We start from the raw sequence: 14,681 nt of genomic DNA, 5'->3' as shown, positions 1-14,681 counted from the left end.
GTCAGCACTCTCTTAACCCTTTCACCTTACCACTCTTGTCTTTCCTTTATCCTAAACTCTTCTCCCTGTAAGTGTTTTCCAAAGGCTGAAAAGTGCAGAACCTATCAGCCTGACACTATCCCAACAGAAGGTATATGGCAACAGATTGAATAATCTTAAAATAATCAGCAAGGTTCATAGATTAGATTAAACCAATATATAAACCATTGATAATTGCAGTAGTCTTCTTAGAACAGATTAAATTTGAACAGGATTCAGTTAAGAGGTAGAGTAGAAAACAGACTGAGTTGCAGGAAATATTCAACACATAGTGGTTAAATGGTTGGATAGATGGTCATAGGAAGGATGCAAAGGTGGCGGGGTGGGGGAACTCAGGTGACTATGCTTACTTAATACAAAGAGTCCGAACAATATTCCAGACTCTACCAAGCTGCCAAGTTTTCTTTGTGTCCTACTGAGGTTCAAGGATATTGCACTGATAGTCAGAAGGTGGTTTCTCAAATTCACCTCGCCTCTACCTTGTTCCTTTTCAAGGTTCTATGTTTCTTCCCTCTGCTGGAAGATTCTAGAAACTTGCTCTATCTACAGCTCACTCTACCATTTTATTAAGTCTCTGCACAAATGCTATCTCTTCATAGTTGGCCAGTCTAACATCACCTGGGAATCTCTCCCTCTCTCTGTGTGTGTGTGTGTGTGTGTGTGTGTGTGTGTGTATGTGCGCGCGCACACGAGCACGTGAGAGAGTTCATTCCCCATTTTTAAAATTTTTGTTTTCCTCCATAGCCCACATTATATTTCACATCTATTTTGCCCACTGATAATCCAACTAGAATATAATATCCTAAAGGACGGGACTGCAAAATGTTCTGAACTGTACTCTCATCAACCACATAGGTGCCTGGAAACTATACACTTCATTAATAGTATGTTCGTTTAATGTTTGTTGAGTGAATACACCAAAACAGTCACTTAAAAATAACTTCATAAACCTACCTTCTCATCTCCATTAAGTATTAGCCATACCAGGAAGCCTTCCCATAGGAAACCCCCAGTTTTCAAGCATCAAGGACCAGCTCAAAAGGCACTTGCTTTCTAACCTTCCTCCACACAAAATCACCATTGCTTTCTCATCTGTTCCTAACACAAAGAATAACAATAGTACTACTCTGTAACCCTTGCTTATGTGTGAACCTCCTACCTCACAGGAGGTATAAGCTGCCTATGGTGCAGGAGAGTGTAGACTCTATTTGGCTTCCAGAAATAAAGGCACATTTTCTGTACAGAAAGTTAAAAAGAAAGAAAAACAAGATTGATCTGTGTGCCAGCAAAATGTACTGGGCAACAGGCCTGCCATCCAGGATCTCAATCACAAACACTCAAAAATGCAATTGCCACCATTCTCATTTTAAAAACATTAACAAGGCTCAAGAAACTCACCTTCCCAAAGCCACATGGTACAACTGAGGTTACAACCTAGTGCTCTCTTTCTCTGCTCCTAGAGAGAAGGAAAAAGGCAAGCCTAATTTGTTCCTGTGTCACCAGAGGAGCACAGAGCAGTAGGTAAAACACTCATTCAGACAGGAAATCTTGGGTAAACCACACAACCTCTCTCAAAACAGTGTCCTTATTTATAAAACTGTTGATACTTCCCATCATGCCTCAACCCCAAATTCATTAATAGAGGTCAACTTCAGCTGTATATGAAAGAGCAATTAGTAAGCTAGATAGCTCTATGGTAGTTACCCACAGATGAGAGCATGTGTGAACCAAACAAGAGAAACCTCTACTGCTCTTTACCTCACAAGCCAGGAACCACGTAAGTAACCATGTAAGCTCAATGTTTCCAGTTGTTTCCCATCTGCAGGGACTCCCTCAGCCCAGCCTGATGCATTCCCATTTCTCTGGAGACTATTAAAGCAGCCATGAATTCTGGTCATCTCATTTTCTTGCCTGTTTTTAAATTTTGTGCATGTGGGTATATGTCAGGTCAATGGGTCTCTAAATTTAAAAAACAAAACCACTAATAAATAAAATTTCGTAAAATGTTTTAAATGTCTTTGTAGACGTCTCAAGACACCTACTACATAATTAAATATTAACTGAGGATTTTTTGAAGCTTAAAGATCCAATGAATAAAAGTAATTTAAAGTTAATCTGAACTCCTTAGCTTCAAAGAAAAACAGCAGAGACGTGTCTACATTTTTGAGTGTACAGCAAACCACATTAACAGTCATCTTCAAACCACCAGTTATTTGAAACAGCTGCAAATATGTTTCCCTCAAAAAATAGGCTGGGATTTAGAGCCTTACAAGGTGAGAGCAATTCAGTTAACCATTACAAAGAAAGGTTCCCTTCAACCACTAAATTCCCCACTAGTTCCTTTTCAGAGGCAAAACATTCACATAGTAGCCCCGAATGTATTTTGGGTACTTGACATGGGTATTCTGGTACCCTAAGGGGATGATGTTATGCATTAAGATGTTTTCAAGCATATGATACAAAAACAGTAGACACATCAACCCTATAAAGTGAACAAGAAACCAAGGCAAAATTTTATGTTACATGAATCCACCACACCTCCAATAATTTAGTCCAGACCTTTAAAGCCGCATGAATTACAATGAAGCAAGGCCAGAGATAACTGGGCAGATTTTTACCTAACCCTGAGAGAAAATACCTACCTTAAAACAAAGCAAGGAAACATTAGATGCCATAACACTGGCAAGAGTTTTCTGCTTCACAACACCTTTCTTACTGAGGTTAGTTTAAAAAAACACTAGGCAAGTACTTTCAATGTCATCACTGTTCCTGATCAGCATCCCTGTTATAAAGAGGCAAAGCTGTGAACTGCCCTTAGGACGCTCACAGTCTACTCTATTTAAATCCTTTCTGACCATTTACATCATAGAATGCAGTCGTTCCATCAACAATATCCTTAGCACACAAATGTCATCCATCGAAATCATCCCTGTCATCCCAGCTCACCCATGTTCAATCTAAGACAGGACAATTTCTGTGCAATGTGATATTACTCACTCCAGGTCTGTGACTTTGAACTTATTTTTAAAAATCATTGCACTAAATGATCTCCATGCTCTTGGTTCCAATACCCTAGTTCTTATTATCTTTCTATAATTTACACTCAGGTGACTTCATATGTTATTAAACACACACACAAGCACACCACACACACCACACCACACACACACACACACACACACACCAGGATCATTTCAATCATCCTCAAAATGCCGGCCCCTGTCTCTAAGTAATCTCATTCAAATTCTGAATTAAAGAAAAAGGTGTGAATATATCTTCCTTACTTCCTATGAAAAACCTGAAAAGCAGACACTCACATACACATAAAAAAAAGAACCAAATTTTCCAAAAAAATCTTTGCCCTGATAGGTAATTTCCTGTTGAAATGAATGTATTATTAAACCTATAGGAACTTGTCTAGAGTCTACCTAGATATAGTAAATGAAGAGTCCAAAACTGGGAGGCAAATCCCTGTGGGTGGGCTTAGCTGGCATCTGCCCCCATTGTTGATCATTTGGGTGCTAATTCTTTCCAACGCTACCCTTTGATATCATCATGATTCTTACCAGCCAGTAGAGTGCCACTACACCTGCACAGAATGCTGGTCCTTCAGCTCACAGTTAAACCCAGGGTTAGCCTCTGCCCTTGCTAGCACTGGGACGGAGGAGAGAACTAAAGAGAATTTAGCTGTGTAGGAAGTAACTACACCTTGAAGAATTCTCTATGGGTAAAACAAAAACATGACTTCTATAAACTGCCTGGATACTAATCTGGTCTGATGCTAGGCATGGGGTTTATCAAAGAGAAATCCTTGAAAATTGCAGAAACAAAACAAACAAAAAGCAAGGAAACTAACATTTTGGGGGGAAAAAGTCTATCAACAAGCAACCATGTAAAGAAAGGTAGTTTGTGGTCTTATCTAACATGCTAACAAATTTGCTCTGTAGCAAACTAGCCTTGTTTTAAACTTGACTTCATCCAGCCTTATTATACTAACTTCATTACTATGGTAAAGAATCATGAACGAAAAACAGGTTAAGTTGGTGACTGGGTCTGTATCTAAACCTAAGGTCGACTCTAGTTAAACTATTTTCCTTTTCTTCACTTGTAAATTGAATTGAGTAACTCAGTATATGAACACATTGCTGGGTACTGAACCCAGGCCTCAGGTTTGCCAAACACATACACCGAACCATATTCCTACTCCAGCATGATTGGCTCCTTCCCCACACCCTTATCCCCTGGAGCTGAGGACGGAACCCAAGACCTTGTACTTACTGGGAAAGTGCCCAACTCAGTAAATCTTTTTCTATTCTTCCTTCCTTTCATTCACGTATGCTAGTCCTCGCATATCTACTCAGCAAGTGACATAAACATGAAGGCACTGTACTGTATCCTGGAGGGTCATAGAAAACATAGGGCCATGAGTCAAGATTCTATCTATTATAACCACCAGTAAGAATAACTAAGCCAGGCGCTTCAGGAGACAGAAGCAGGTGGATCTCTGAGTTCAACGTCAGCTTGGTCTGTCTACACAGCAAGTTCTTCCAGGATAGCCATGGCTATATAGAGAAACCCTGTCTCAAAAAGCCACTACTCCCCAAAAAAGAGTAAGAATGAAAACAACTTCAACTGTGTAGTAGAACAAACATACAGAAAGCTGTGTGAACAATGGCCACAGGGACAGAAAGGCACTGGGGTTTGGGTCGCATGGAAGATTTTAAAGAGAGAGGACTACTTGAGCCGAGCATGAGCAGAGCGTACATTACCATACTATCTTGGAAATGGCATGCTCACACGTCTAAATAAATTTTATTTTTCACCAGCAGCTATTATTTGGTGACATTTTCTGTGCACTAGGATGGCCCACAGATCACCACAAAGTGCTGTCCTGAAACTACACAGACTCTGCCTGTTAAACCTAAGGACTTCTTCAACCGGGGAAGTGCTTAAGACATGACTGGAATGGACGGACATAAGATAGTCTTCATTCTAACCACCTACAATCAGAACAAATTTTACTTTCTAACCTACATAGTCTAACTTCATTATTGTAACTGAAAATTTCCAAATTTTCTTTACTCATAATTAGGCATTAGCTTTATTAAAATGATAAGCCAAAAAATATCTAAAACATAAACTCCTCTCTGCTCAACTCACCACAGGAAATCATCAGTAACTGAAAAAATAAAAGTCATGTAATTCGTTTCTAGAAACAATTACAGTAAGAACTCCCAGAATTAAAAATAGTAAGGGGGTTATGTGAAATTAACATTTTATTTGAAAAAGTATGAATGGTAAATTGTTGCACATTCAGAGAATCTATATATTTGCAAAATAGTCCAGTACTTAAAATACTTTGTGTATACCTTGCATAAAATTTGAATTTCTATTTTAATAAATAAAAGATCATGGGGTTTTTAATATACTTCCCCACAAAATAAATCTTTCCTATGAAGTCCCACCTTCTAACATATTTTCCTACAGAACTATATTCTGCCCAAGGGCATCTCTATCTATCTGGTTTTGGTCTCATCTTCAATTCTCTGTTTTCTTCACTCCAGTAATTTTGACATTCCCTTGATCTCTGCCAACTTTGAGGCAAATGTTTTCTCCTATAATGATATATATATATATATATTATTTTGCTTCTTTTATCATGACCCTTTCAGTAAGAGGCATGGGACATTAAAGACACTTAGTGCAATTAATTAAAACAACAATTTAAAAACACATACACAAAAAGGTTGCTACTAGCTAACACTTTCCATTACCTGAATGTTACAAGGCAACTGACAGTTCAGTAAACAACATGTAAAGTCTGTTGACAATTTAAGTTAAAATGTCAAAACTCCCATCTCAGCTTCCACTGCTGAGACCTAGGTGATTTTGTGCTCAACCCCTTCAACACTGAGCCAATCAAGGACGTTTTCTTGATTTCAAACATGGTATCTGAAAACAGCAAGTTTATCTCTTTTGCTATTGATACAAAATATGATTAACATTCATGTATATAGTATCACAGTTTTAAGGTGATATAAGCTTTTAAAAAATCTGTCATGCTGTGAATAAATGGTATCTGTTTTACTTCAATAAAAATTAGCATTATTAGCCGGGCAGTGGTGGTGCGCGCCTTTAATCCCAGCACTCGGGAGGCAGAGGCAGGCGGATCTCTGTGAGTTCGAGGCTAGGCTGGGCCTACAGCCTCCAAAATAATACAGAGAAACCCTGTCTCATAAAACCAAAAAAAAATAGCATTATTAACATGAATGCTTGTATTTTTTCTTTTGATATTTTCTCTACTTTACAGTTACAATTGTCATGCATCCCAGTTCAAATGTTTATGAACTAGTGCTAATGTGGGATTTCACTCAAAAAATTAAGGCAAGAAGGAACACTGTAGGGTTCCAATTAAAAGAAAATCCTAGTTGGTCATATATCCATAATCTCAGCAATCAGAAGGTAGAGGACAGAGAGCATTACAGTTAGAAGCAATCCTGATCTACATAGTGAGGTCTTGTTTCAAAAACAACAAACAAATGCAGAAGTAAACACTAATGTCAGAGGCACACCTTGCACACATGCACAAATCATAGGCTCAGTGTACATGCAAGTGTTTTAAAACTACTAGTACGTGTTTGGTGGTTCATCCAGTAAAGGAAGCAAGATGTAACCATCCACCTCCTTTACCCAACTCTACTTTGTAACATCAGTATTTATTTGTTTAATAGCTAGCCAATTTCTGGAGTGCTATAATTATTCAGGGTGTTATTTATTTGTTGTTTTTTGTTTTGTTTCACTTTTCAGACTTAACAGATCTCTACAAGAATAAAATCCACAGTTCCCTTGATGGGTCTACACTGTGCAAAAATTAAGATACAAAAAACCAACAACTGAAGTACTATTCCTGGACAGGACAACAAATGCTATGGTTAACTGAAAATTAATGGTGGGACTCTCTACCTCGTTCTAAATGTAATAATTTGAAGAAGTCATCCTCCACAGTCCATGGAAGCTTATTCCCAATTATAAGAAAGTGAAATTCATATGGGCAGATGGTACCTTCAACTTCTTATTGATATGAATTACATTAAATGAGATAGTCTTTTACAACATTAATAGAAGAAGAAATACAGTGAACCCAAACATCTATCAAACTCTTAATACGGAAAGAAGAAAGTACTTTGGAAAGTTCATTTCAAGTTTACAAGGAAAGAAAGCAATATGGGATTCTTTCCCAGAATCTACTATGAACAGGGCACCATTCAAAGCAGCAAAATATTCAGGTATACACAAATATGCATTTCCTCTTGAGGGGAGGAGTTTTCAGGTAAGCTTGCTTGTTCTCCAATCTACTGCCACAGAAATCCCACATTCATTCAAACACTGTACTTAAAACACATGTATCCTTTTTGCACACTGTTCCTTGGTTTGCCAATTTGCACAGTGATTCCATGCAAAGATCAACATAGGTCACATTCATTCTGCATGCACACACCTTCCTGACAAGTGCCAGGCACAATGGCCTGTGCTGAGACAATACAGATGAATAGGACTAAACATGACCCTTCCATAGAACACAATACAGTTCATCCAGCTGCTTATCCTCGTTTCATATGGAAGAACTGCCTTAGAAATGCAGCTTATTTCAACACACTGTTACATTGCCAGCACCTGGCAGTGAAGGCTCAGTTTGCTCATTCAGTACTCTTTGACTTCTCCATAATCTGTGACCCCTAGATGAGAAACATCAAGGATAGTCTTGAGACGATAGTCATTCATGTTATACCGCCCTTACTTTCTCCTTCTAATCACGAGGTTGTTGCTCTGACCCCATGTGATCTCAGAGTCTATTGACACATAAGTAAACGAGAGAAGTAAAAATATTTAACAACCACCCAGTGTGCTTTAAGTCATTTTAAACCCATCTAAGTTTCAATTAGTTCAGTGACTTGGGCCTTTGCTGAAATCACATCTTGAAACATTACTGAAACCATTATCGTGGAATTCACTTTCTGATTTTGATATATTGAGTTCTTTTCTTGCCTCTTCTTAACCATAGATGTATAATTTGGGTTTGTTGTATTCTTTCAAAGGAAGAATTGGCAGAGTGCTTGCTGTTACTTAGGATAAGTATGTAATCTCTTTGACTTTCTCTTGTTGGGCAAACTGCCCAGTGAATATCAATTTTTTTAGAGCTACAAATATGGTTTTAATAGATTCACAGATTTTAAATTATTATAATTCAGAGCACGTCTCTCCCAGGGTGAGCAAATAATTCATAACAATCCATGTACATGCAAAGGAGATGACAATTGATCAATCTGTATGTGAGTACATTGACAGAGTTACTGCTGCTCTTTTCTCTACAAGCCCTCCCCCCAACACTCACACAATTCTCACATGGAAAAAATGTCTGTCTATGGGAGTTCAAATTAGTCATAATACCCACTTTGGGGACTGAAGAACACTTACTGTAAATCAACCACTCAGAAACCACACTTGACATATTTTGGTTCTAATATAACTGTAAGTTGCATAATATTGTATGTATTGATTGGCTCTTGAGATTATAATGGAAAGCAACTGCCATACATTGAAAGTGACCGACCACAGGTAGAGAAATTGTTCCTGAAAATCCCACAAAAAGAATCATTTTCCTTACAATCTAAATCTCCTTGTCTTTTACACATGATATTCCAATACACAATTGAGGCTGTATTTTTACCCTAAAGGCCTTTAAACCTCAAGTCGTCACCTGTACATCTCACTCAGACTCAGAGAAAGTTCTAGCAGAATAAACTGACCTTCTTTAAGGAGGCAGTGGTGTGTCTTCTGAGTTGGAGAAGGAACGAATAAGAGAAAACGTCTCACTAGGTAACAATTTCCAGAATGATTGAGGAAACTAAAGCTGCTGTAAAACCACAGTAAAGTCTTCCTTTCTGATATTTCCCTACTCAGTTCTTTTGTCTTTAAAAACAAATTGGACAAATTTTAATATGTAAGGTGTTATCTATGTGTTTGATTTGCAATGTGTGTCTTCTACCTTCCTGAATGAATGGAGAACATGATCTCCTCTGCTCCCTTAAAGTCTCTCTACTATAATAACATGTAATTCATTATAAACAAGGACAGCCAGAAACCAGTCATGTAGTACGCAGAAAGAAATCAAGGTCTTTACTGTACTTGTAAAAAGCAAAAGCTGTTTAAGAGACTTAAGGTGGATTTCCAAGTGGATAGGAGAAACCTATTCATTGCTTCTACGTGATCTGTGGTAAAGGTTATAATTTGGGGACCATGCCTCTAAGGTAAGATATCTAAATACAATTAAAACACATAATAACTGTGTGGATCAGCTGCTTCTGGTAGAAGTTGGTTTCTAGAAAAGATTCTTTTGTCAAACAAGTAACAAATTACACATAGTGTTTGGATTCCACTGGGGACAACGTTTAGCTTTTCTTAACACTCTTTTCTATTCCAACTCTTCCTCAACTTATCATATGTCATGACTCAATAAAAGCATTAATTATACCTACTGAGGTTCCAGTGACCATTTGGAAAACTACAGAGAAGGTTTGAGCTCATTTCTGAAACTCCTAAATAGTCAAATCACCAAGGGATACGATTTTGCTTTAAGTAAAAATTAAAGACAAAAACACTAAGAGTAGCTGAATAGGTAACAACATTCCCCTATTACAAAACCAAAGACCTTGGGATATAATTGTGATAACATATATGGATATTTTATACTTCGGTGTGGATTAAAAACTTGTGTCAAAACAATGATCGCCCTGGTCCTAACATGAATAGGATTACAAGAACTGCCAGAAATTACTGTGAGAAATACAAACAATCCTTTCAAATAGCAAAGTGGTGCTTAAAAGTATAGCTGAATTTACCCATGAAGAATACTACAGTACCTACAGATGTAGAACAGCAAATATTTTGGAGCTCTGTATACAGAACAAAGTGAAATCAACATGAGTTTCCCATTAGCTTTGAATGTTCTCCATTTCACTTCTTGTTACAGACACACTAGCCAACGTCACCACTGATAGCTAACTAGCCACCTTATCTGAAACTTGCTCCATGTGCTTATGACTACAGAGACCACAAGTATGGTGTGGTAAGAGGGCCACAGTAATTAACAGAAAATCAGAGACAATGTGCAAACATTTCCCCATTTATGTTATGGGAGACATATTCAAGACCTGCTTCTGAAGGCCTTATCAAGGATAAGCCCAATCAGTAGTAGTAGTACTGATCACCTCAACACTAACCTTTACAATGTTTTCCCATATGCCATTTCTTCCCCAAGCTCTTCCCTAAACCCTTCATAGAAGTTAATGTCATGATCTGTCTCAGAGGGACACATGTTAAGCTACCTTTCAAAGGATGTCCTAAAATGAGTGGATAAAATAATAGCTGACTGCTTCAAAATGGAGGAAACGATGAGACAATGACATAACTTACAATAGTAAAGAGCAACACATAAAGATGATAAACGAGAAAAGCACAGGAAGGCTGGATTTATCACATCCAGATATAGGAGACCTATGGAGAAGCCAAACATTAGAAAAACTCAAAGCCCTTGCTACACTTAGCCTTAACCACTGTTTCACCTCTGTCAACAGGCATCTATTTGGTTGACTTATACATCTTAGGACTTCTCATGGGCTCAGTCATAGGCATCACTCCCAGGTAGGAACATGACATACAGCTCCATGTCGCTTTCTCAGTGCTTTGAAACCTCCCTCCTATCAGGTGTTAGAAGCTGCATCTAGTCAACAGGTTGAAGACAGCATCTGACCCACAATTAAGTCACCTCTTCAACACAGAGGATGCGCTGCTGCACAACATTCCTGGTGTCAACAGATACCCTGATCCCAATACTTGTTTTATACATAGTATCAGAAAGGCCTCCAGAAAGTATCCTAGAACCAGTGAATGTACCCGAATACTTTAACAGTAACTTACAACCTAAGCTGTATAACCAAGAACTGAAGAGTGAAAATGTATCCGAACATATATTAACACTTTTTTTTTCATTAAGTAAATTCTTAGCAAACCAATCATGGGTGACTAGTCTTATGTTTTATTTATTTTTGGTTAATAATCCCCAAAACCATAGATACAAACTACTGAGCCTCAAAGATATTGCTATGGCAAGATAAATGATCACTATTCAAACAGTGACACACATGAAAATGATATCAAAACGTCTAAATCAGACTTTCAAATATTTGGTTTAAAATGTTTGTTATCAATGCTGGCCAATAAAGAAGCTGATATTGCAAGATTAAAAAGAAAGAAAAATCACAATTGAGAGTACATCAAATCATTTATAGCTGCCCTATGTACAATCCTAAAAGGACTGTTCTAGTTCTAGCCTCTCTAAGTTTAAGTGGAAACAACAACAATGAAGTTCAGTCTAACTTCTATTCACAAAAGAGTCTAGAAGAGGAAATTGCGTATGTCTTCTTTTGCAATTTATTTATAAAATTATTGGATAGCACTGTCATCAAAGATTAAGCATAAAGGAATGCCAAAGACAGTTAGGCAAACTGAGAAGAATGTTAGTAACATACAGATCTTTGATTTTCCCCAAAGTCAAGTTTTTAACTTGTAACATAAAGAAATCAACTCGCAGAGTCAGATAGTAGGTGGGGATGGGGCCCAGAAACAAGAAACTAAGCAAAAGTTGTGAATCAAATCCTAAGTATCAACAGAAACCTTACACATTGTCAGGATACCTTCTTGCATCCTTAAATGTGTTTATATTGTGCTCCATAGCTATACTCATTTTCATACGAAAGATAAGGAATGGTCTTTGCTTATGTAAAGAATAGACTTATGTGACTAATAGTTATAAATAAAATTCCTTTGTACATCAAAGAAAAAGAGCCTTTTGTTTATTCAAGAAATTCCTAATTGGGTTCATTTATAAGTAAAACTTTCTTTTTATTTGAGACCCAGCAGCACAGCACAGTGTAGCTGAAGACAGCAGGTAGCTCTGATAATGAACTTTGCACAGTTTTGAGAAAATAATATCTGAAGGCAATTTGTTCTTCCAGGGTCAGCAGATTACTGATTCAAAAGAATGAAAACCTCTGGGGACATTTTGAGACTTTAAAATAAAAGAAAGAAAGAAAACCAGACATACACAAAGGAGGAGGGAGGGAATCTGGCTAATTAAAATTTCCACTTCTATTGCTGTTCTATATATACAAATCCGTCAAGAAAGGCCTGCAGGATCAGACCTGTAGGAGAAAAAGTATACCATCATCACATTAATTGTATTATTACTTCATAATGCCAACCAGCCAGGTTTACACAGAAGAGATTAAATAACAAGATAATCTTATAAACAATGCTCATTTCACCAGTGTACCAAATAAGTCTGATTTATATCACTGGCTGTTTTTTAATTAATTTATGCACCCACGTGCTTTAACTTACACAGACAGACACCTACAGTGAGGTAGAGATAGACATTTAGTTAATGTCTTGACCTTTGAGAGGGGTTCATGTTTAGTCTCCTCAATGTTGTTAGTCACTCAAAAATGAAGAAATTGTTAAGGCCTTGCATTAAAGCGTGAAGAAAGAAAGTGTTTACCTAATTCAATATCTATTCCCCCCATTGGCATACATGTTATACATGTTTAATTTCAGTTTGTATAACTTCACCAAAACTTGCAAGTACAATTGTTCCCCCAAAGTTCTAAAAATTCTCCCTATCTCCCCCCTCAGGAAATTCATTTCATAATCAGCATCAATTTTAAATGCCTGTGTTTGTTTTGATGTAGCTTCCACTGACAGAGCAGAGGGAAAGACTGCTCATTTTAAAACACATGGTGTTTGCTAATATTAAGGGGCTGGATAAAAATTGTAGACTGTACTCCTGGATATCATTCATAAAGCAAAGATCACCAATTAGCATTTAGAATAAAATGGTGGAAATCTATAGGTGGGAGAAAACTGGATTCATCTCAATTCTCTTAATAGCAAAACACCATCTCAGAATCAGACACACTCAAAATATATCATCAGTGACATCATAGGAAGGACAGTTCACACTTCGAAACTTTAAAAACCACGGTGTAATAGAGAACCCTGGTGTCAGGGTTATTTTAACTTAGTCATTTTACAACATCTATGGATAGTTTCAGTGTGTGGATGAGAATGACTGTTTACTTATTTAGTCAGGCAAGAAAAGGCTTTTCTCCTCTTTGTTATAAAACTTTTATTTATATATGTGATCAACGTTTATTTGTAAAACCTCAATACAATAACAGATGTCAGCTACATTACATGTTTTTGATTATAAATTCCTACAGGGCAGAGACCCTATCTGTTTAGCTCACATTTTATAGGATGGAAACACAGAACCATACCCAAAAAGACACTTAAAGAAGTTTTTTAAATACTAACAATGATTTCAAGGGAACTTAGCCTGTTCCTGTGCTCCAAGTAACTCTACTGGCACTCACTGAACATTAAAGACTTTTATGCTCTCGGGCAATTCCTTTCTTCATGTATCTGCAAAGGACACTTTTCTTTTGAAACAGGGATCACTTAGCTAAGACTATTTCTATTTGATAATGTTTAAGAGGTAGCTTTTGAAGAACATTAAGTGACACTGCAAAGACAGAGAGGAAAATAACTAAAAGCCAGACCCAAACATTCTATGACTTAGCATTGCTTCAGCACATCTCACATGTCATGCGAGGAGATGTGATGTTTTCACAGGAATCCTGGGGAGACTGGTACTTGAGTGCTTACAAATGAAGCCTCCTGAATCCGGTCCCACCAAACTCAGGTGTGGCCTATGTCCGCATTCTTTACGTTCATCTGGATCGTACAGAACATAGGGTTGTTTGGCTAGATAACTTGGGTTTTAAAGTGCAGGGCAATGCCATATAACATTTATTAATCTCTAAAGGAATAAAAGAAGCACATGGTGTCATCCAGGCCCTGACACAACAACACTGAAGAATTTGCGCATGATTTGGGGGAAGTCTTTAAAGTGTCCAAGCCACAGTTTCTAAGTCTTTAAGAATGAGATTGTTGGGTTTTACAATTCATATAATTTTCATACAACTTGAGGTTCTGCTATCTACAAACGAAAGATTTCCTTTTCTTTTACAAGAAACAGGAGGACTTGTATGTTCTAATATAAAGCATTCATTGTGATTAACTCCAACCAAATATTCAAATTGAAGATCATTAGTAAGTCTTATAGCTACATAAAGTACAGGTGTATAGTGCAATATAGTTATTAAAACCCATGTACATATACATGGCCACTCACATAATTCTCTAATCAAGGAAAGAACTAAAAACTTCCTATTTTTCTTTCTTACCCTCCTTTTCATATGAAACTGCAGCAATAATGCTTAAGAAAGTACATGAATTAAACACCGAATCTTACTCAGCATTCCTAATATTGATAGCATCAGTAATCAACATAAACAGCTTATGTTAAATCCCTCACCTGAAATCCAGACATCCTCCCATAGAAACACTTCTACTAAGAAAGAATGCAAAGCTTATCTCATTCATATTATACCCAAAATATTAAAACTCAAGCTATACAAGTCCATGACTTCAATGCTATTTAAGCAGAAAGTAAGTGCAGCAAC

At 37.2% G+C, this 14,681-nt stretch overlaps 1 protein-coding gene across 11 annotated transcripts in view; it reads right to left on the bottom strand.

Moving 5' to 3' along the window:
- Positions 1-14,681, bottom strand: part of Bnc2 (basonuclin 2) — a 399,488-nt gene that overhangs the window by 214,434 nt on the left and 170,373 nt on the right. The window contains exon 1 of one of the 11 annotated variants that reach the window (XM_040757214.1): positions 1,438-3,309. The exons of the other annotated variants lie outside the window; for them this stretch is intronic. The gene's annotated coding sequence lies outside the window, so the exon portion shown is untranslated. Of the gene's footprint in view, positions 1-1,437; positions 3,310-14,681 lie in introns of those variants that run through there. 11 annotated transcript variants of the gene reach the window in all.

The sequence above is a fragment of the Mesocricetus auratus genome, unplaced genomic scaffold, assembly GCF_017639785.1.
Source record: "Mesocricetus auratus isolate SY011 unplaced genomic scaffold, BCM_Maur_2.0 Super-Scaffold_100014, whole genome shotgun sequence".
Taxonomy (NCBI): domain Eukaryota; kingdom Metazoa; phylum Chordata; class Mammalia; order Rodentia; family Cricetidae; genus Mesocricetus; species Mesocricetus auratus.
The sequence above is the reverse complement of the archived record's forward strand: the minus strand, read 5'-3'. Positions and strand labels throughout refer to the sequence as shown.